Below are 22,736 nucleotides of genomic sequence, written 5' to 3'. Positions count from 1 at the left end.
ATCGGTCCTACAAGTACTGAAAGCTCTTCTCCCATCTCCCTTTTCTGAAAAGCCATTTAATATATGGTTCCCAGATAGGGGACATATCAGATATTGCCTTTCAAAAGCAGCAAATGTCATACCACTTCTATTGCCATCAAAGATAAACATTGATTGTTTTCAGATATTGGATTGAAAAAGCAGTCTTTATTGACATAAAGAAGCAAAAAAACATACATAAACATTACACACATAAGTACCGTGTTGCAGCACAGCCAAAACACAATACAAATGCTGTCGGTATAGTACAGTTCAAGAACTACAGCACAGGCCAGCCTACACTATAAATCATGAACTGCACTATACATTTAAACAATACAATAATACAACAGTTAATAAGGCTATGGGTGTGGAGTGTAAGAGGGTGAGGGAATCACAAGCCCGAAGCTTTATTGAAAGACAGACACATATAAAGGGAGGATTAATAAATACAAAGATATCCTTTACTATAGAATGTAGTCCAATCCGGTCTTTCAACTCTTCCACAACTGAAAAACGGATAGTGTTCCCAAGCCTTCCATCCTGGAATATCTTCAGTCTCTCGCCAATGAAGAAAACAATCCCTCCAGCAGACCCTTCAACCACGATACAAGATCACAGCCAAAAGGGCGAGAAGCCACTACACTTGCGTTTAACCAAAATGGCTAAAACTTAGTGAAGGAAAGTGCAGTGCACCAAAACATAAGCTGACACAATCATGGAGAATGCGCCAGCATATATGCTCTTCTATCTATATTTTGCAAACCTGCTCTTGTCCCCTCCAGCTGCTCCATGGAGATTTGACGCCTGGCAAGGTGCATAACCCACTGACAAGCAGGCACACTCCTGCATGAGTTTTCACTCTCACTAGCTGGATGATACACATTCATTTGCATGTGCTCCACCTCCGACACACCGCCCACCCAAATACCCAGTCACCAGAGCCACCCACAAGCCAACTGGCTCCGTGACTTAATTTGCACAGTGCAGTCATCCAGGCAGCATGTCCTTCTCAATGGAATAATCTCTGGTTCCATGGAATCTTCCACATTGGAATGCTGCGGAACAAAAAGGATTTAAACATTCAGCTTGCTAGCATTCAATGTACCTGCGGCTTGGCTCTAGCACATGGGTCTTCATCCTGTGGCCCTCCAGCTGCTGTGAAACTACACATCCCAGCATGCCCTGCCACAGTTTTGCTATTAAGGTATGCTAAAACTGAGGCAGGGCATGCTGGTATATGTAGTTCCACAGCAGCTGGAGGGTCGCAGGTTGAAGACCCATATTCTAGCATGCCTGTTCTATGATGCATGTTCCGTGATGTCACAATCAGCTTGGAATGGGGTGTCTAGCATGCATTTGCTGACAGCCACTTGAGGGAGACACACATCAGGAGATGCAGCATATCGGAGGTCTTCGATGCCTTTCCAGCAAATGCACACCACCAGCTGCTGGTCTGGACACAAAACAATGCCCACAATTGAAGGCTCAAAATGCCCAACTACAGGATTAATGTAAGTAGTGAATTTAGGAATGAATTTAGAAGTAGGAAATTAAGTTAGTTCACAAGTACATTCAAATTCAGATCTAAAGTCTAGGTAGGCCTCACGTCCTGGCAGCCCCCAGCATTTAAAAATGCCTTGATTAGAGGTAGGGAATTAAATGTAGATAAGAAGTAGACACAAAATAAGACTCCACAGAGCAATTATCAGGTGTCTTTATCAATTGTTGCATTTAAAAAAAATCAAGCAATTAGGGAACACAATGTTGCGACAATGTAACCCTATTTGCAAAATAGTACTAAATAAGTTTGTCGATGTAAGACATTTGCAAAGGCGCAAACAAAACACGCTGGAAAATGCAACTGAATCTGTTTTTGGAGGTTAGAATAGATGCAGGATCAAGTAGCTCAATGGGTAGGGTATTTGATTAGAATTCAACAGGTTATAGGTTTGAATCCTGGGTATGATAGTTTGAGGTGTTATTTAATAAAGTATGTTTATATATTAGTCACACATGGCTTACTTGTACAAATGGCATGTCACCAGTTAGTGCTGACTGCTGATATGCCATTTGCACAAACACGCCATGTGTGACTGTATATGCATTTAAGGAGGGCACCCCGGCAATACCACAAACCATTGAGTGTCAAGTATACTAGATATATCTTCATATCTCATGTGCTTTCTCTGAGAGCAATCTTGTTATGCCCCTTCCCCACAAGGCATGCGCCTTTTGTCCATATTGCAAAAATGGGGAGGGGGGGGCATATAATTATCTGTCACAGGGCACCAAAAAGTCTAGTTATGGCTCTGGTATGCATTATGTAATCTGGCAGACCATATCTCCAACACTGGCTGGTTGGAATAGAAATCCGGTTATCTATGTGAGCAAATGACCATCAACGATTTACTCTCAAACACTAGAAAATGGACAAAAATGGTCCCCTAAACAAATTGGTTAAATTTTGGGTTTAACTAATTTGTGTAATGACCATTTTTGACCACTTTTCTAGTGTTTGGGAGCAAATGGTTAATTGACATTTGCTCCTATACATTACCAGATTTTCATTCCATCCATCCAGACTGGATAGATAGCCTGACAGATAATTGTGTAGTGTACGCCCAGGATAACTGTCAGTTGTGCTTTCTTTTATGACGGCACATAAATGGGTGGGCAGATCCAGAGCAAGCACTGCCCACTCATGCATAGTTGTCAACTGATGTGAAGTTCCAGGGGGCAATCTCAGTTATAAAGAAAAGTATCTGGAAATTGTCCCTAGTTTAAAAAAAAAATAAAAAAAATTGATCAACTCCATTTATTTAGTATGATATCCCAGGTGATAGGATGCCGGCAGTCAGAACAACATACTTTATTAAATAACACATCTCAAACTACCATACCCAGGATTCAAACCTATAACCTGTTGAATTCTAATCAAACACCCTACCTATTGAGCTATTTGATCCTGCATAAAAATTGTGAACATTATATGAAGCTATTGGTACTTTGAAAAAAAAAGTATTACAACGCAGCAGATCCATGCAGTTTGCAGCCACACACTACATGTATCTGCTCAGCCACAATGCTGATTATTTCTTCACAAAGTACAAGGTGAGCTCCAAACAGAATTCTCTAGCTTAGAATTATGCCAAACCTAGAAGTCGGGCCCCCCACCCTGGGATCCCCCAGAGGGAGGCCTGCACCGTCATGCGGCAGGCTTGTCCGTTTTGGAAGCAGGCTGATGGGCAGCCCAGGCTTGCTTCAGTCTGGGCTTGGCAGGTCTGGAAGCATGAGCTTGCTTTGGGTATGCCTGACCTTGGGTACGCTTTACCTTGAGGATGAAAGGGCCAAGGGAAAGTACTTTTAGCCTTCTGCGTGGTAGGAGTCATACTAGGTAGGCAAGCTGTTTTAGCAGTAGCCAGATCAGCTACAATCTTATTGAGGTCTTCTCCAAAGAGAGTGTCTCCCTTGAAAGGAAGCACCTCCAGGGTTTTCTTGGAATCCATATCCACCGACCAGGATCTCAACCAGCTGTATAAAGTATTACCTTGGAACTGGCTCTCCACTCCCCATTATCTGGTTATCATGGCTTCCTCCGCCAGTGTCCAGACTCGCTTGCTGAAGCTCGGCCACTTCTTCCTAGCAGCAGGCTCCTGGATCACTGGGCAGCAGAGGTGCTTTGGAGCCGGAAGGGGGCGGAGCAATCAGGCAGGCAGTTGCAGTGCTGCCCAGCTATCTGTGGTGTGAGAAGAAGCAGGGGCACCCCACCGCTGGCAGTGCTGCAGCTAGCGGTGGTGGCAGCGGCGAGGCTGCTGGGCTGGGTCTTGAAAAAGGTGGAAAGAAGGGTGTTACGGCATGGAATGTACAAACTGCGAGACCCTGCTGGTAGCGCCTTTGTCTATTTAGTAGGAAGGGCACGTAACAGCCGGAGGGCAATGGAGGAAGCCCCTTTAGGGCTGGAGCCCGGCGGCAACTGACTCCGTTGTCTCTGGCAGTTCCGCCCCTGGACTAGAGGAATGGTCAAGAACATGGCAACATTTAATGCCAAAAAATGCAAAATCATACACGTCTCAAAAATACAAAGGCTAACTATAATATTAAGGGCATTATAATGGCAAGAGGAAAGCTATCTAAGTATTACTATTTCAGGTGAGCAATGTAACAAAGCAATAGGAAAGGCAAGTCAGATGCTTGTTTGCATAGGTAAAGAACCAGTAGCAGAAAAAAGTAATACAGGTTGAGTATCCCATATCCAAATATTCCGAAATACGGAATATTCCGAAATACGGACTTTTTTGAGTGAGACTGAGATAGTGAAACCTTTGTTTTTTGATGGCTCAGTGTACACAAACTTTGTTTAATACTCAAAGTTATTAAAAATATTGTATTAAATGAACTTCAGACTGTGTGTATAAGGTGTATATGACACATAAATGAATTCTGTGAATGTACACACACTTTGTTTAATGCACAAAGTTATAAAAAATATTGGCTAAAATGACCTTCAGGCTGTGTGTATATGGTATATATGAAACATAAATGCATTCTGTGCTTAGATTTAGGTCCCATCACCATAATATCTCGTTATGGTATGCAATTATTCCAAAATACAGAAAAATCCGATATCCAAAATTCCTCTGGTCCCAAGCATTTTGGATAAGGGATACTCAACCTGTAATGCCACTGTATAGGTCCTTGGTACAGCCACATTTAGAATCCTGTGTTCAGTTCCAGAAGCCATATCTCAAGCGCCTTGAGTCCTGTTGGAGAAAGAGCACTATATAAATAAATAGTATCAAAATTTGTTTCACGGCACCCCTAGGCCAAAGTTTTTTTTATTGAGAAATTCAGAAAAAAATATAAAATTAAGTAAATTGTGTTTATAGCATGTCATCCTCAGGTTCAGTTATGTTGTGAGGGAATGGTTTTGCCAATTTAATAAAGTATAAATAATTTTAATTGGTCCTGGACCACCAAACTATGCTACCAGTGCAAGAACCCCAGTTTGGAAACTACTGCCATAAAATAAACCTTTTTTGTTTTTTTTAAACTACATGTAATACACCTTAGATCTCAGTTCCTAAAAGGTTTTAAACCCTTGCATACAGTAAACTACACATATTTAAAAATCCTACACCGGGCACAAGTGCTCACGGGCCAATTTCATGGCAGTCTCGGATAGGAGGGCATTGTGGATTCACCAAGGGAATGCTGATGCTGACTCCAAGAAGCCTCTTCAAGATCGCAGGAGCAGAGTCCTCTGCTTCTGCCAAATCCACTGCATGACGCTGGGGCTCTCTTGCAGGAGCCCACACCAGTGGGGGGCACCAGGGGCGGAACTACTGGCAGGGCAGGCAGTGCATTGCACTGGGGCCCCGCCGCACTCAAGGGCCCACAGCCGCCGGCATTACAATGAGTCACAATGACTCATTGTATCATGCCGCAGCCGCACACCAGCGCTCCCGTCGGGTCTGCGTCCTGCGACTCCAGCCGCCCGCCCGTCGTAACGAACAGATCAGGCCAGGGCACTACGGGCAGCAGCCGCAGCACCAGACACGCTGCCGCCTCTGTAACACACGAAGAGGGAGGAGGGTCGCTTGGAGATGAGAGGAGCAGCGGCACGGAGGGGGGGGGAGGAGGAGGAGGGAGGTGAAGGAAGGAGCCGCAGCAGCGCTTTGTTACTGGTGGAGGCGCTGCTGCTGCTGCCCCTCTGCTTCACTATAGGCTGTCTACCGAGAACAGCCTATAGTGAAGCAGAGGGGCAGCAGCAGCAGCGCCTCCACCAATAACACAGCGCTGCTGCGGCTCCCTCCTCTACCTCCCTCCTCCTCCTTCTCTACTGCCCGGGAATCGTCAAGCTGCACGAGGAGCCTGAGCCAGCGGAGAGGGTAAGTATAATTCTTCTTTCTTTCTTTCTTTCTTTCTTTCTTTCTTTCTTTCTTTCTTTCTTTCTTTCTTTCTTTCTTTCTTTCTTTCTTCTCTTTCTTTCTTGGGACTGCCTGCCGCTATGTGTAAAAAGGGGGAATCTGCCTGCCGCTATGTGTAAAAAGGGGGAATCTGCCTGCCGCTATGTGTAAAAAGGGGGAATCTGCCTGCCGCTATGTGTAAAAAGGGGGAATCTGCCTGCAGCTATGTGTAAAAGGGGGGAATCTGCCTGCCGCAATGTGTTAAAAGGGAGAATCTGCCTGCAGCTATGTGTAAAAAGGGGGACTGCCTGCCGCAATGTGTAAAAAGGGGGAATCTGCCTGCCGCTATGTGTAAAAAGGGGGAATCTGCCTGCAGCTATGTGTAAAAAGGGGGACTGCCTGCCGCAATGTGTAAAAAGGGGGAATCTGCCTGCCGCAATGTGTAAAAAGGGGGAAGCTGCTTGCCGCAATGTGTAAAAAGGGGGAATCTGCTTGCCGCAATGTGTAACAAGGGGGAATCTGCCTGCCGTAATGTGTAACAAGGGGGATGCTGTCTGCCGTAATGTGTAACAAGGGCACGCTGTCTGCCAAAATGTGTAACAAGGGCAAGCTGTCTGCTGTAATGTGTAACAAGGGCAAGCTGTCTGCTGTAATGTGTAAAAAGTGTACGATGTCTGCCATTATGTGTAACAAGGGCAGGCTGACTGCTGTTATGTGAAAAAAGTGTACGCTGTCTGCCGCTATGTTTAACAAGGGCAGGCTGTCTGCCGTTATGTGAAAAAAATGTACGCTGTCTGCCGCTATGTGTAACAAGGGCACGCTGTCTGCCGTTGTGTAAAAAAGGGGGATGCTGTCTGCCGTAATGTGTAAAAAGGGGACGCTGTCTGCTGTAATGTGTAAAAAGAGGACGCTGTCCGCCGTAAGGTGTAAAAGGGTCTCTACCTGGTGTAGTGGTGCTACTGTGGGGCGTAATTTGAATAATGGAGACTACTGTGCACCGTTTTATGAATTGGTATTATTTTGTGGCCACACCCCTTAACCACGAAGCCACGCCACTATGTTTTTTTGCACGCGCCTACGGCGCGCACTGCCCCTGTTTTGCATGCAGGGGTGGGGCTCCAATGCCGTTTCTTGCACACACTGCTAAAATGTTTAGTTACGGCACTGTTGCTAGGTATCCACTTCCCTGAGCAGGCCCCCCTCACCAGATCCTCTCCAGGGGTGAGGGGGTGGACTTGGATGGGATGGGATGGAGGGGGGCCCAAGCCATTTTGTCGCACATGGGCCCACTGCTCGCTAGTTCCGCCACTGGGGGGCACGTCTAAAACTCTTCAGTCAGTTCTGGATTCATTCGGACCTGGACTCGTGGGTTTTACAAATAGTGTCCCAAGGGTACAAACTGGGGTTTCAAGAAGTTCCCCCTCACCGATTGTTCAAATCAGCCTTAGTCAGCAGGGAGAAGGTTTTTATTCAAGCCTCTTCGTGGTCCCGAAGCCGGACGGCTCAGTCAGACCAATCTTAAATCTGAAATCCCTTAATTTCTACCTAAAGAAATTAAATTTCAAGATGGAATCTCTCAGGGTAGTGATCTCCAGTCCGGGGGATAAAGGAGATTTCATGGTTTTGGTAGACATAAAGGATGCCTACTTACATGTTCCCATTTAGCCACTGCATCAAGCTACCTGAGGTTTGCAATTCATGATTGTCATTACCAATTTCAGACGTTGCCGTTTGGTCTGTCCACGGCTCCGAGGATTTTCACCAGGGTGATGGCGGAAATGATGGTTCTCCTTCGCAAGCAAGGAGTCACAATTATCCCGTACTTGGATGATCTCCTGATAAAGGCGAGATCCAGGGACCAGTTGGTGCAAAACATTGCACTCTCCCTGACAGTTCTTCAACAACATGGTTGGCTCCTAAACTTGCCAAAATCGCAGTTGGTCCTAATGACGCGGTTGTTGCTTTTGGGAGTGATACTGGACACAGAAGAGGTTTTCTTCTAGTGGAATGGCTCTGGAGATCCAGAGTCTGGTCAAACAAATTCTGAAACCAGCAAGAGTGTTAATCCATCAATGCATTCGGTTGCTGGGGAAGATGGTTGCGGCCTACGAGGCCATTCAGTTTGGCAGGCTCCATGCCAGAGTGTTCCAGTGGGACCTGTTGGACAAGTGGTCCGGATCCCACCTACACATGCACCGGAGGATAATCCTGTCTTCCAAGACCAGAATCTCACTCCATTGGTGGCTGCACAGTTCTCACCACCTAGAGGGGCGATGGTTTGGGATCCAGGACGGGATCCTAGGGACCACGGATGCAACCCTCCGAGGCTGGGGAGCAGTCACACAGGGGGAAAACATCCAAGGAAGATGGTCAAGTCAGGAAAGTTGTCTCCACATAAATGTTCTGGAGTTAAGGGCCATTTAATAACTGCAGACACAGTACGCACTGGGACGGGTGCCCAGCATCCTCTACGGACTAAGAGAAAAGGATTTACCAGTAGGTATTAAAATCCTATTTTCTCTAAAGTCCTAGAGGATGCTGGGGACTCCGTAAGGACCATGGGGATAGATGGGCTCCGCAGGAGACATGGGCACTTTAAGAAAGACTTTAGTTCTGGGTGTGCACTGGCTCCTCCCTCTATGCCCCTCCTCCAGATCTCAGTTTGATACTGTGCCCAGTGGAGACTGGGTGCTTTTCAGGAGCTCTCCTGAGCTTTCTGACAGAAAGTATTTTGTTAGGTTTTTAATTTTCAGGGAGCACTGCTGGCAACAGACTCCCTCATCGAGGGACTGAGGGGAGAGAAGCAGCCCTACTCTCTGAGTTGCAAGGTCCTGCTTCTTAGGCTACTGGACACCATTAGCTCCAGAGGGATTGGTACGCAGGATCTCACCCTCGCCGTCCGTCCCAGAGCCGCGCCTCCGTCCCCCTCGCAGAGCCGGAAGATAGAAGCCGGGTGAGTATGAGAAGAAAAGAAGACTTCAGAGGCGGCAGAAAAACTTCATGATCTTCACTGAGGTAAAACACAGCACTGCAGCTGTGTGCCTTTGCTCCCATACACCTCACATACTCCGGTCACTGTAAGGGTGCAGGGCGCAGGGGGGGCGCCCTGGGCAGCAATATAAACCTCTTTCGCAAAAATATAACATACATACAGCTGGGCACTGTATATATGTATGAGCCCCCACCAATTTTACAGTTTAAGCGGGACAGAAGCCCGCCTCCGAGGGGGCGGGGCTTCTCCCTCAGCACTCACCAGCGCCATTTTTTCTCCACAGCACCGCTGAGAGGAAGCTCCCCGGACTCTACCCTGCTTATACCATGTTAGACAAGAGGGTTGAAAAGAGGGGGGGACACATAATTCGCAAATTACATACAGCAGCACTACTGGGCAAACATTAAGTTACTGTTTTATTCCTGGGTTATATAGCGCTGGGGTGTGTGCTGGCATACTCCCTCTCTGTCTCTCCAAAGGGCCTTGTGGGAAAACTGTCTTCAGAAAAAGCATTCCCTGTGTGTGTGGTGTGTCGGTACACGTGTGTCGACATGTCTGAGGAAGAAGGCTATATTAGAGAGGAGCGGGAGCAAATGAATGTGGTGTCTCCGCCGACAGCTGATTGGATGGATATGTGGAATGTTTTAAATGCTAGTGTAAACTCATTGCACAAAAGATTAGACAAGGCAGAAGCTTTGGGACAGTCAGGGTCTCAACCCATGCCTGATCCTATGTTGCAGGGACTGTCATGGTCTCATAAGCGCCCACTATACCAGTTTGTTGACACAGATACCGACACGGATTCTGACTCCAGTGTCGATTACGATGATGCAAAGTTACAGCCAAAATTGGCAAAATCCATTCGATTTATGATTATGGCAATAAAAGATGTTTTGCACATCACAGAGTAACCCCCTGTCGCTGACAAGAGGGTACATATGTACAAGGGAAAGAAGCCTGAGGTAACCTTTCCCCCCTCACACGAGCTGAACGAGTTATGTGAAAAAGCTTGGAAATCTCCAGATAAAAGACTGCAGATTTCCAAAAGGATTCTTATGGCGTATCCTTTCCCATCAACGGATAGGTTACGATGGGAATCCTCCCGTGGATAACACGCTTATCCAAGAAGGTAGCCCTCCCGTCCCAGGATACGGCTACCCTCAAAGAGTGTGCTGACCGCAAACAGGAGATTACCCTAATGTGAAAACAAGGTGATATCTAATTAGCACACAGGTAAGGAATTAAGAAAACCTTTATTTAAGGGTGAAGATGTTTCTCACAAAATCGTTGCCCCAATGCATCATTGAAATTCAAGCTGGAAAGATGATTTTAATATATCACTTGTACATTTTGTATTGCTCTTCTGGTGACAATGTAGTTTGTTTTTGTCAATTACCATTTTAATAATAGGGTAAAGAAAATTAAGTGGATTTTTTAAAGAAAACAATACTTTCAATATACTATTAAAACAAATTAAAATGGTAAAAGTTATTGTACTTTAAGTAAAAATAAAAGAGCTAAAATATCAATCCCAGTTTTGGATTACTTTAATTAACAAAAAAAAATGCATATAGCAGAGGATAGTTTCAATCTGCCTACCGCTGGGTTATGGGCCCAGCATGCTTCCATTGCTGTACTCTGCTGCACATGTAAGTGCAAGAGATCCTGAAGCACTCACTCATCATGGGAAAGTACCAATGTGTTTCTTCGTTGGTTGATGGAAGAAACATCTTACAAAAACTCTCCAGATTATTGACTTTTTAAAGTTTTTCTAGGAAACGTTTTAGATGAATGCTTATTAGCCTTTGTCAGTATGGACTTTTGCAAAGTGTCTCTGTGGCGCAATCAGTTAGTGTGCACGGCTATTAACCAAAAGGTTGGTGGTTCAATCCCACCCAGGGACGTAATTGACCTTGTTATCAGATTTTGGTGATCTTTAAGTAGACAAGTCAAAATTTCAAACCCCCTGTTCTGGTGTAGGGTACCTGGCCTTCTCTGATGTAATCAGAGTTAGATTTGATTCAGTGATTTTATAAAAACAGCTAGGAAGCACAATTTAGCAAGTGGGTTGCAGAGAAAAAGAAATATGCTGGCAAAAAAAATCTAATTGAGTGATTAAACAGCTCTTAATTTTCTGGCTTTATTTTTATGCTAACAAATTTGTTCTCTGAAAAGTGTCCACAAAGCCAAGTCTCTGATTAACACCTTTGTAAGGATGGTTTTTAACCTATTACTAAATTAAACTTGCTTCATTGGAAAGGCAGCAAGATGCATCCTCATTTCAATGTCTACTGAAATAATACAGGTTGACACCAGGAAACATTAACGCCACTGCATCCTTGCTGCTTTCTCATGTGGAAGTCTGTTTAATGTGAAAACAAGGTGATATCTAATTAGCACACAGGTAAGGAATTAAGAAAATCTTTATTTAAGGGTGAAAATGTTTCTCACAAAATCGTTGCCCCAATGCATCATTGAAATTCAAGCTGGAAAGATGATTTTAATATATCACTTGTACATTTTGTATTGCTCTTCTGGTGACAATGTAGTTTGTTTTTGTCAATTACCATTTTAATAATAGGGTAAAGAAAATTAAGTGGATTTTTAAAAGAAAACAATACTTTCAATATAGTATTAAAACAAATTAAAATGGTAAAAGTTATTGTACTTTAATGAAAAATAAAAGAGTAAAAATATCAATCCCAGTTTTGGATTACTTTAATTAACAAAAAAAATGCATATAGCAGAGGATATTTTTAATCTGCCTACCTCTGGGTTATGGGCCCAGCATGCTTCCATTGCAGTACTCTGCTGCACATGTAAGTGCAAGAGATCCTGAAGCACTCACTCATCATGGGAAAGTACCAATGTGTTTCTTCGTTGGTGGATGGAAGAAACATCTTACAAAAACTCTCCAGATTATTGACTTTTTAAAGTTTTTCTAGGAAACGTTTTAGATGAATGCTTATTAGCCTTTGTCAGTATGGACTTTTGCAAAGTGTCTCTGTGGCGCAATCAGTTAGTGTGCACGGCTATTAACCAAAAGGTTGGTGGTTCAATCCCACCCAGGGACGTAATTGACCTTGTTATCAGATTTTGGTGATCTTTAAGTAGACAAGTCAAAATTTCAAACCCCCTGTTCTGGTGTAGGGTACCTGGCCTTCTCTGATGTAATCAGAGTTAGATTTGATTCAGTGATTTTATAAAAACAGCTAGGAAGCACAATTTAGCAAGTGGGTTGCAGAGAAAAAGAAATATGCTGGCAAAAAAAATCTAATTGAGTGATTAAACAGCTCTTAATTTTCTGGCTTTATTTTTATGCTAACAAATTTGTTCTCTGAAAAGTGTCCACAAAGCCAAGTCTCTGATTAACACCTTTGTAAGGATGGTTTTTAACCTATTACTAAATTAAACTTGCTTCATTGGAAAGGCAGCAAGATGCATCCTCATTTCAATGTCTACTGAAATAATACAGGTTGACACCAGGAAACATTAACGCCACTGCATCCTTGCTGCTTTCTCATGTGGAAGTCTGTTTAATGTGAAAACAAGGTGATATCTAATTAGCACACAGGTAAGGAATTAAGAAAATCTTTATTTAAGGGTGAAAATGTTTCTCACAAAATCGTTGCCCCAATGCATCATTGAAATTCAAGCTGGAAAGATGATTTTAATATATCACTTGTACATTTTGTATTGCTCTTCTGGTGACAATGTAGTTTGTTTTTGTCAATTACCATTTTAATAATAGGGTAAAGAAAATTAAGTGGATTTTTAAAAGAAAACAATACTTTCAATATAGTATTAAAACAAATTAAAATGGTAAAAGTTATTGTACTTTAATGAAAAATAAAAGAGTAAAAATATCAATCCCAGTTTTGGATTACTTTAATTAACAAAAAAAATGCATATAGCAGAGGATATTTTTAATCTGCCTACCTCTGGGTTATGGGCCCAGCATGCTTCCATTGCAGTACTCTGCTGCACATGTAAGTGCAAGAGATCCTGAAGCACTCACTCATCATGGGAAAGTACCAATGTGTTTCTTCGTTGGTGGATGGAAGAAACATCTTACAAAAACTCTCCAGATTATTGACTTTTTAAAGTTTTTCTAGGAAACGTTTTAGATGAATGCTTATTAGCCTTTGTCAGTATGTACTTTTGCAAAGTGTCTCTGTGGCGCAATCAGTTAGTGTGTACGGCTATAAACCAAAAGGTTGGTGGTTCAATCCCACCCAGGGACGTAATTGACATTGTTATCAGATTTTGGTGATCTTTAAGTAGACAAGTCAAAATTTCAAACCCCCTCTTATGGTGTAGGGTACCTGGCCTTCTCTGATGTAATCAGAGTTAGATTTGATTCAGTGATTTTATAAAAACAGCTAGGAAGCACAATTTAGCAGTGGGTTGCAGAGAAAAAGAAATATGCTGGCAAAAAAAATCTAATTGAGTGATTCAACAGCTCTTAATTTTCTGGCTTTATTTTTATGCTAACAAATTTGTTCTCTGAAAAGTGTCCACAAAGCCAAGTCTCTGATTAACACATTTGTAGGGATGGTTTTTCACCTATTACTAAATTAAACTTGCTTCATTGGAAAGGCAGCAAGATGCATCCTCATTTCAATGTCTACTGAAATAATACAGGTTGACACAAGGAATCATTAACGCCACTGCATCCTTGCTGCTTTCTCATGTAGAAGTCTGTTTAATGTGAAAACAAGGTGATATCTAATTAGCACACAGGTAAGGAATTAAGAAAATCTTTATTTAAGGGTGAAGATGTTTCTCACAAAATCGTTGCCCCAATGCATCATTGAAATTCAAGCTGGAAAGATGATTTTAATATATCACTTGTACATTTTGTATTGCTCTTCTGGTGACAATTTAGTTTGTTTTTGTCAATTACCCTTTTAATAATAGGGTAAAGAAAATTAAGTGGATTTTTTAAAGAAAACTATACTGTCAATATACTATTCAAACAAATTAAAATGGTAAAAGTTATTGTACTTTAAGTAAAAATAAAAGAGCAAAAATATCAATCCCAGTTTTGATTACTTAAATTTAAAAAAAATGCATAGAGCAAAGGATAGTTTCAATCTGCCTACCTCTGGGTTAGGGGCCCAGCATGCTTCCATTGCAGTACTCTGCTGCACATGTAAGTGCAAGAGATCCTGAAGCACTCAGTCATCATGGGAAAGTACCAATGTGTTTCTTCGTTGGTTGATGGAAGAAACATCTTACAAAAACTCTCCAGATTATTGACTTTTTAAAGTTTTTCTAGGAAACGTTCTAGATGTATGCTTATTAGCCTTTGTCAGTATGTACTTTTTACAAAGTGTCTCTGTGGCGCAATCGGTTAGTGTGTCTGGCTACTAACCAAAAGGTTGGTGGTTCAATCCCACCCAGGGACGTAATTGACCTTGTTATCAGATTTTGGTGATCTTTAAGTAGACAAGTCAAAATTTCAAACCCCTTGTTATGGTGTAGGGTACCTGGCCTTCTCTGATGTAATCAGAGTTAGATTTGATTCAGTGATTTTATAAAAACAGCTAGGAAGCACAATTTAGCAGTGGGTTGCAGAGAAAAAGAAATATGCTGGCAAAAAAATTCCAATTGAGTGATTAAACAGCTCTTCATTTTCTGGCTTTATTTTTATGCTAACAAATTTGTTCTCTGAAAAGTGTCCACAAAGCCAAGTCTCTGATTAACACCTTTGTAGGGATGGTTTTTCACCTATTACTAAATTAAACTTGCTTCATTGGAAAGGCAGCAAGATGCATCCTCATTTCAATTTCTACTGAAATAATACTGGTTGATACCAGGAAACATTAACGCCACTGCATCCTTGCTGCTTTCTCATGTGGAAGTCTGTTTAATGTGAAAACAAGGTGATATCTAATTAGCACACAGGTAAGGAATTAAGAAAATCTTTATTTAAGGGTGAAGATGTTTCTCACAAAATCGTTGCCCCAATGCATCATTGAAATTAAAGCTGGAAAGATGATTTTAATATATCACTTGTACATTTTGTATTGCTCTTCTGGTGACAATGTAGTTTGTTTTTGTCAATTACCCTTTTAATAATAGGGTAAAGAAAATTAAGTGGATTTTTAAAAGAAAACAATACTTTCAATATAGTATTAAAACAAATTAAAATGGTAAAAGTTATTGTACTTTAATGAAAAATAAAAGAGTAAAAATATCAATCCCAGTTTTGGATTACTTTAATTAACAAAAAAAATGCATATAGCAGAGGATATTTTTAATCTGCCTACCTCTGGGTTATGGGCCCAGCATGCTTCCATTGCAGTACTCTGCTGCACATGTAAGTGCAAGAGATCCTGAAGCACTCACTCATCATGGGAAAGTACCAATGTGTTTCTTCGTTGGTGGATGGAAGAAACATCTTACAAAAACTCTCCAGATTATTGACTTTTTAAAGTTTTTCTAGGAAACGTTTTAGATGAATGCTTATTAGCCTTTGTCAGTATGGACTTTTGCAAAGTGTCTCTGTGGCGCAATCAGTTAGTGTGCACGGCTATTAACCAAAAGGTTGGTGGTTCAATCCCACCCAGGGACGTAATTGACCTTGTTATCAGATTTTGGTGATCTTTAAGTAGACAAGTCAAAATTTCAAACCCCCTGTTCTGGTGTAGGGTACCTGGCCTTCTCTGATGTAATCAGAGTTAGATTTGATTCAGTGATTTTATAAAAACAGCTAGGAAGCACAATTTAGCAAGTGGGTTGCAGAGAAAAAGAAATATGCTGGCAAAAAAAATCTAATTGAGTGATTAAACAGCTCTTAATTTTCTGGCTTTATTTTTATGCTAACAAATTTGTTCTCTGAAAAGTGTCCACAAAGCCAAGTCTCTGATTAACACCTTTGTAAGGATGGTTTTTAACCTATTACTAAATTAAACTTGCTTCATTGGAAAGGCAGCAAGATGCATCCTCATTTCAATGTCTACTGAAATAATACAGGTTGACACCAGGAAACATTAACGCCACTGCATCCTTGCTGCTTTCTCATGTGGAAGTCTGTTTAATGTGAAAACAAGGTGATATCTAATTAGCACACAGGTAAGGAATTAAGAAAATCTTTATTTAAGGGTGAAAATGTTTCTCACAAAATCGTTGCCCCAATGCATCATTGAAATTCAAGCTGGAAAGATGATTTTAATATATCACTTGTACATTTTGTATTGCTCTTCTGGTGACAATGTAGTTTGTTTTTGTCAATTACCATTTTAATAATAGGGTAAAGAAAATTAAGTGGATTTTTAAAAGAAAACAATACTTTCAATATAGTATTAAAACAAATTAAAATGGTAAAAGTTATTGTACTTTAATGAAAAATAAAAGAGTAAAAATATCAATCCCAGTTTTGGATTACTTTAATTAACAAAAAAAATGCATATAGCAGAGGATATTTTTAATCTGCCTACCTCTGGGTTATGGGCCCAGCATGCTTCCATTGCAGTACTCTGCTGCACATGTAAGTGCAAGAGATCCTGAAGCACTCACTCATCATGGGAAAGTACCAATGTGTTTCTTCGTTGGTGGATGGAAGAAACATCTTACAAAAACTCTCCAGATTATTGACTTTTTAAAGTTTTTCTAGGAAACGTTTTAGATGAATGCTTATTAGCCTTTGTCAGTATGTACTTTTGCAAAGTGTCTCTGTGGCGCAATCAGTTAGTGTGTACGGCTATAAACCAAAAGGTTGGTGGTTCAATCCCACCCAGGGACGTAATTGACATTGTTATCAGATTTTGGTGATCTTTAAGTAGACAAGTCAAAATTTCAAACCCCCTCTTATGGTGTAGGGTACCTGGCCTTCTCTGATGTAATCAGAGTTAGATTTGATTCAGTGATTTTATAAAAACAGCTAGGAAGCACAATTTAGCAGTGGGTTGCAGAGAAAAAGAAATATGCTGGCAAAAAAAATCTAATTGAGTGATTCAACAGCTCTTAATTTTCTGGCTTTATTTTTATGCTAACAAATTTGTTCTCTGAAAAGTGTCCACAAAGCCAAGTCTCTGATTAACACATTTGTAGGGATGGTTTTTCACCTATTACTAAATTAAACTTGCTTCATTGGAAAGGCAGCAAGATGCATCCTCATTTCAATGTCTACTGAAATAATACAGGTTGACACAAGGAATCATTAACGCCACTGCATCCTTGCTGCTTTCTCATGTAGAAGTCTGTTTAATGTGAAAACAAGGTGATATCTAATTAGCACACAGGTAAGGAATTAAGAAAATCTTTATTTAAGGGTGAAGATGTTTCTCACAAAATCGTTGCCCCAATGCATCATTGAAATTCAAGCTGGAAAGATGATTTTAATATATCACTTGTACATTTTGTATTGCTCTTCTGGTGACAATGTAGTTTGTTTTTGTCAATTACCCTTTTAATAATAGGGTAAAGAAAATTAAGTGGATTTTTTAAAGAAAACTATACTGTCAATATACTATTCAAACAAATTAAAATGGTAAAAGTTATTGTACTTTAAGTAAAAATAAAAGAGCAAAAATATCAATCCCAGTTTTGATTACTTAAATTAAAAAAAAATGCATAGAGCAAAGGATAGTTTCAATCTGCCTACCTCTGGGTTAGGGGCCCAGCATGCTTCCATTGCAGTACTCTGCTGCACATGTAAGTGCAAGAGATCCTGAAGCACTCAGTCATCATGGGAAAGTACCAATGTGTTTCTTCGTTGGTTGATGGAAGAAACATCTTACAAAAACTCTCCAGATTATTGACTTTTTAAAGTTTTTCTAGGAAACGTTCTAGATGTATGCTTATTAGCCTTTGTCAGTATGTACTTTTTACAAAGTGTCTCTGTGGCGCAATCGGTTAGTGTGTCTGGCTACTAACCAAAAGGTTGGTGGTTCAATCCCACCCAGGGACGTAATTGACCTTGTTATCAGATTTTGGTGATCTTTAAGTAGACAAGTCAAAATTTCAAACCCCTTGTTATGGTGTAGGGTACCTGGCCTTCTCTGATGTAATCAGAGTTAGATTTGATTCAGTGATTTTATAAAAACAGCTAGGAAGCACAATTTAGCAGTGGGTTGCAGAGAAAAAGAAATATGCTGGCAAAAAAATTCCAATTGAGTGATTAAACAGCTCTTCATTTTCTGGCTTTATTTTTATGCTAACAAATTTGTTCTCTGAAAAGTGTCCACAAAGCCAAGTCTCTGATTAACACCTTTGTAGGGATGGTTTTTCACCTATTACTAAATTAAACTTGCTTCATTGGAAAGGCAGCAAGATGCATCCTCATTTCAATTTCTACTGAAATAATACTGGTTGATACCAGGAAACATTAACGCCACTGCATCCTTGCTGCTTTCTCATGTGGAAGTCTGTTTAATGTGAAAACAAGGTGATATCTAATTAGCACACAGGTAAGGAATTAAGAAAATCTTTATTTAAGGGTGAAGATGTTTCTCACAAAATCGTTGCCCCAATGCATCATTGAAATTAAAGCTGGAAAGATGATTTTAATATATCACTTGTACATTTTGTATTGCTCTTCTGGTGACAATGTAGTTTGTTTTTGTCAATTACCCTTTTAATAATAGGGTAAAGAAAATTAAGTGGATTTTTTAAAGAAAACTATACTGTCAATATACTATTAAAACAAATTAAAATGGTAAAAGTTATTGTACTTTAAGTAAAAATAAAAGAGCCAAAATATCAATCCCAGTTTTGGATTACTTTAATTAACAAAAAAAAAATGCATATAGCAGAGGATAGTTTCAATCTGCCTACCGCTGGGTTATGGGCCCAGCATGCTTCCATTGCTGTACTCTGCTGCACATGTAAGTGCAAGAGATCCTGAAGCACTCACTCATCATGGGAAAGTACCAATGTGTTTCTTCGTTGGTTGATGGAAGAAACATCTTACAAAAACTCTCCAGATTATTGACTTTTTAAAGTTTTTCTAGGAAACGTTTTAGATGAATGCTTATTAGCCTTTGTCAGTATGGACTTTTGCAAAGTGTCTCTGTGGCGCAATCAGTTAGTGTGCACGGCTATTAACCAAAAGGTTGGTGGTTCAATCCCACCCAGGGACGTAATTGACCTTGTTATCAGATTTTGGTGATCTTTAAGTAGACAAGTCAAAATTTCAAACCCCCTCTTATGGTGTAGGGTACCTGGCCTTCTCTGATGTAATCAGAGTTAGATTTGATTCAGTGATTTTATAAAAACAGCTAGGAAGCACAATTTAGCAGTGGGTTGCAGAGAAAAAGAAATATGCTGGCAAAAAAAATCCAATTGAGTGATTAAACAGCTCTTCATTTTCTGGCTTTATTTTTATGCTAACAAATTTGTTCTCTGAAAAGTGTCCACAAAGCCAAGTCTCTGATTAACACCTTTGTAGGGATGGTTTTTCACCTATTACTAAATTAAACTTGCTTCATTGGAAAGGCAGCAAGATGCATCCTCATTTCAATTTCTACTGAAATAATACTGGTTGATACCAGGAAACATTAACGCCACTGCATCCTTGCTGCTTTCTCATGTGGAAGTCTGTTTAATGTGAAAACAAGGTGATATCTAATTAGCACACAGGTAAGGAATTAAGAAAATCTTTATTTAAGGGTGAAGATGTTTCTCACAAAATCGTTGCCCCAATGCATCATTGAAATTAAAGCTGGAAAGATGATTTTAATATATCACTTGTACATTTTGTATTGCTCTTCTGGTGACAATGTAGTTTGTTTTTGTCAATTACCCTTTTAATAATAGGGTAAAGAAAATTAAGTGGATTTTTTAAAGAAAACTATACTGTCAATATACTATTAAAACAAATTAAAATGGTAAAAGTTATTGTACTTTAAGTAAAAATAAAAGAGCCAAAATATCAATCCCAGTTTTGGATTACTTTAATTAACAAAAAAAAAATGCATATAGCAGAGGATAGTTTCAATCTGCCTACCGCTGGGTTATGGGCCCAGCATGCTTCCATTGCTGTACTCTGCTGCACATGTAAGTGCAAGAGATCCTGAAGCACTCACTCATCATGGGAAAGTACCAATGTGTTTCTTCGTTGGTTGATGGAAGAAACATCTTACAAAAACTCTCCAGATTATTGACTTTTTAAAGTTTTTCTAGGAAACGTTTTAGATGAATGCTTATTAGCCTTTGTCAGTATGGACTTTTGCAAAGTGTCTCTGTGGCGCAATCAGTTAGTGTGCACGGCTATTAACCAAAAGGTTGGTGGTTCAATCCCACCCAGGGACGTAATTGACCTTGTTATCAGATTTTGGTGATCTTTAAGTAGACAAGTCAAAATTTCAAACCCCCTCTTATGGTGTAGGGTACCTGGCCTTCTCTGATGTAATCAGAGTTAGATTTGATTCAGTGATTTTATAAAAACAGCTAGGAAGCACAATTTAGCAGTGGGTTGCAGAGAAAAAGAAATATGCTGGCAAAAAAAATCCAATTGAGTGATTAAACAGCTCTTCATTTTCTGGCTTTATTTTTATGCTAACAAATTTGTTCTCTGAAAAGTGTCCACAAAGCCAAGTCTCTGATTAACACCTTTGTAAGGATGGTTTTTCACCTATTACTAAATTAAACTTGCTTCATTGGAAAGGCAGCAAGATGCATCCTCATTTCAATGTCTACTGAAATAATACAGGTTGACACCAGGAAACATTAACGCCACTGCATCCTTGCTGCTTTCTCATGTGGAAGTCTGTTTAATGTGAAAACAAGGTGATATCTAATTAGCACACAGGTAAGGAATTAAGAAAATCTTTATTTAAGGGTGAAAATGTTTCTCACAAAATCGTTACCCCAATTCATCATTGAAATTCAAGCTGGAAAGATGATTTTAATATATCACTTGTACATTTTGTATTGCTCTTCTGGTGACAATGTAGTTTGTTTTTGTCAATTACCATTTTAATAATCGGGTAAAGAAAATTAAGTGGATTTTTAAAAGAAAACAATACTTTCAATATACTATTAAAACAAATTAAAATGGTAAAAGTTATTGTACTTTAATGAAAAATAAAAGAGCAAAAATATCAATCCCAGTTTTGGATTACTTTAATTAACAAAAAAAATGCATATAGCAGAGGATAGTTTTAATCTGCCTACCTCTGGGTTATGGGCCCAGCATGCTTCCATTGCAGTACTTTGCTGCACATTTAAGTGCAAGAGATCCTGAAGCACTCACTCATCATGGGAAAGTACCAATGTGTTTCTTCGTTGGTGGATGGAAGAAACATCTTACAAAAACTCTCCAGATTATTGACTTTTTAAAGTTTTTCTAGGAAACGTTTTAGATGAATGCTTATTAGCCTTTGTCAGTATGTAATTTTGCAAAGTGTCTCTGTGGCGCAATCAGTTAGTGTGTACGGCTATAAACCAAAAGGTTGGTGGTTCAATCCCACCCAGGGACGTAATTGACCTTGTTATCAGATTTTGGTGATCTTTAAGTAGACAAGTCAAAATTTCAAACCCCCTCTTATGGTGTAGGGAACCTGGCCTTCTCTGATGTAATCAGAGTTAGATTTGATTCAGTGATTTTATAAAAACAGCTAGGAAGCACAATTTAGCAGTGGGTTGCAGAGAAAAAGAAATATGCTGGCAAAAAAATCCAATTGAGTGATTAAACAGCTCTTAATTTTCTGGCTTTATTTTTATGCTAACAAATTTGTTCTCTGAAAAGTGTCCACAAAGCCAAGTCTCTGATTAACACCTTTGTAGGGATGGTTTTTCACCTATTACTAAACTAAATTTGCTTCATTGGAAAGGCAGCAAGATGCATCCTCATTTCAATGTCTACTGAAATAATACGGGTTGACACCAGGAAACATTAACGCCACTGCATCCTTGCTGCGTTCTCATGTGGAAGTCTGTTTAATGTGAAAACAAGGTGATATCTAATTAGCACACAGGTAAGGAATTAAGAAAATCTTTATTTAAGGGTGAAGATGTTTCTCACAAAATCGTTGCCCCAATGCATCATTGAAATTCAAGCTGGAAAGATGATTTTAATATATCACTTGTACATTTTGTATTGCTCTTCTGGTGACAATGTAGTTTGTTTTTGTCAATTACCCTTTTAATAATAGGGTAAAGAAAATTAAGTGGATTTTTTAAAGAAAACTATACTGTCAATATACTATTAAAACAAATTAAAATGGTAAAAGTTATTGTACTTTAAGCAAAAATAAAAGAGCAAAAATATCAATCCCAGTTTTGATTACTTAAATTAAAAAAAAAATGCATAGAGCAAAGGATAGTTTCAATCTGCCTACCTCTGGGTTAGGGGCCCAGCATGCTTCCATTGCAGTACTCTGCTGCACATGTAAGTGCAAGAGATCCTGAAGCACTCAGTCATCATGGGAAAGTACCAATGTGTTTCTTCGTTGGTTGATGGAAGCAACATCTTACAAAAACTCTCCAGATTATTGACTTTTTAAAGTTTTTCTAGGAAACGTTCTAGATGTATGCTTATTAGCCTTTGTCAGTATGTACTTTTTACAAAGTGTCTCTGTGGCGCAATCGGTTAGTGTGTCTGGCTACTAACCAAAAGGTTGGTGGTTCAATCCCACCCAGGGACGTAATTGACCTTGTTATCAGATTTTGGTGATCTTTAAGTAGACAAGTCAAAATTTCAAACCCCTTGTTATGGTGTAGGGTACCTGGCCTTCTCTGATGTAATCAGAGTTAGATTTGATTCAGTGATTTTATAAAAACAGCTAGGAAGCACAATTTAGCAGTGGGTTGCAGAGAAAAAGAAATATGCTGGCAAAAAAATCCAATTGAGTGATTAAACAGCTCTT

General features: G+C 39.9%; 3 non-coding genes across 3 annotated transcripts; all 3 read left to right on the top strand.

The window, feature by feature from the left end:
• Window positions 1-14,256: 14,256 nt before the first annotated feature.
• TRNAS-ACU (transfer RNA serine (anticodon ACU)) lies at window positions 14,257-14,330 on the top strand. The gene has a single exon. It is a non-coding gene; the product is annotated as a tRNA-Ser (tRNA).
• A 3,432-nt stretch (window positions 14,331-17,762) lies between these two features.
• Window positions 17,763-17,836, top strand: TRNAS-ACU (transfer RNA serine (anticodon ACU)). Its single transcript has one exon. It is a non-coding gene; the product is annotated as a tRNA-Ser (tRNA).
• Window positions 17,837-22,440: 4,604 nt separating this feature from the next.
• On the top strand, window positions 22,441-22,514 carry TRNAS-ACU (transfer RNA serine (anticodon ACU)). Its single transcript has one exon. It is a non-coding gene; the product is annotated as a tRNA-Ser (tRNA).
• Window positions 22,515-22,736: the final 222 nt, after the last annotated feature.

This window comes from Pseudophryne corroboree, unplaced genomic scaffold (genome assembly GCF_028390025.1).
Source record: "Pseudophryne corroboree isolate aPseCor3 unplaced genomic scaffold, aPseCor3.hap2 scaffold_383, whole genome shotgun sequence".
NCBI classification, from domain to species: domain Eukaryota; kingdom Metazoa; phylum Chordata; class Amphibia; order Anura; family Myobatrachidae; genus Pseudophryne; species Pseudophryne corroboree.
Note: the sequence above shows the minus strand (reverse complement) of the source record. Positions and strands in the feature narration are given on the sequence as shown.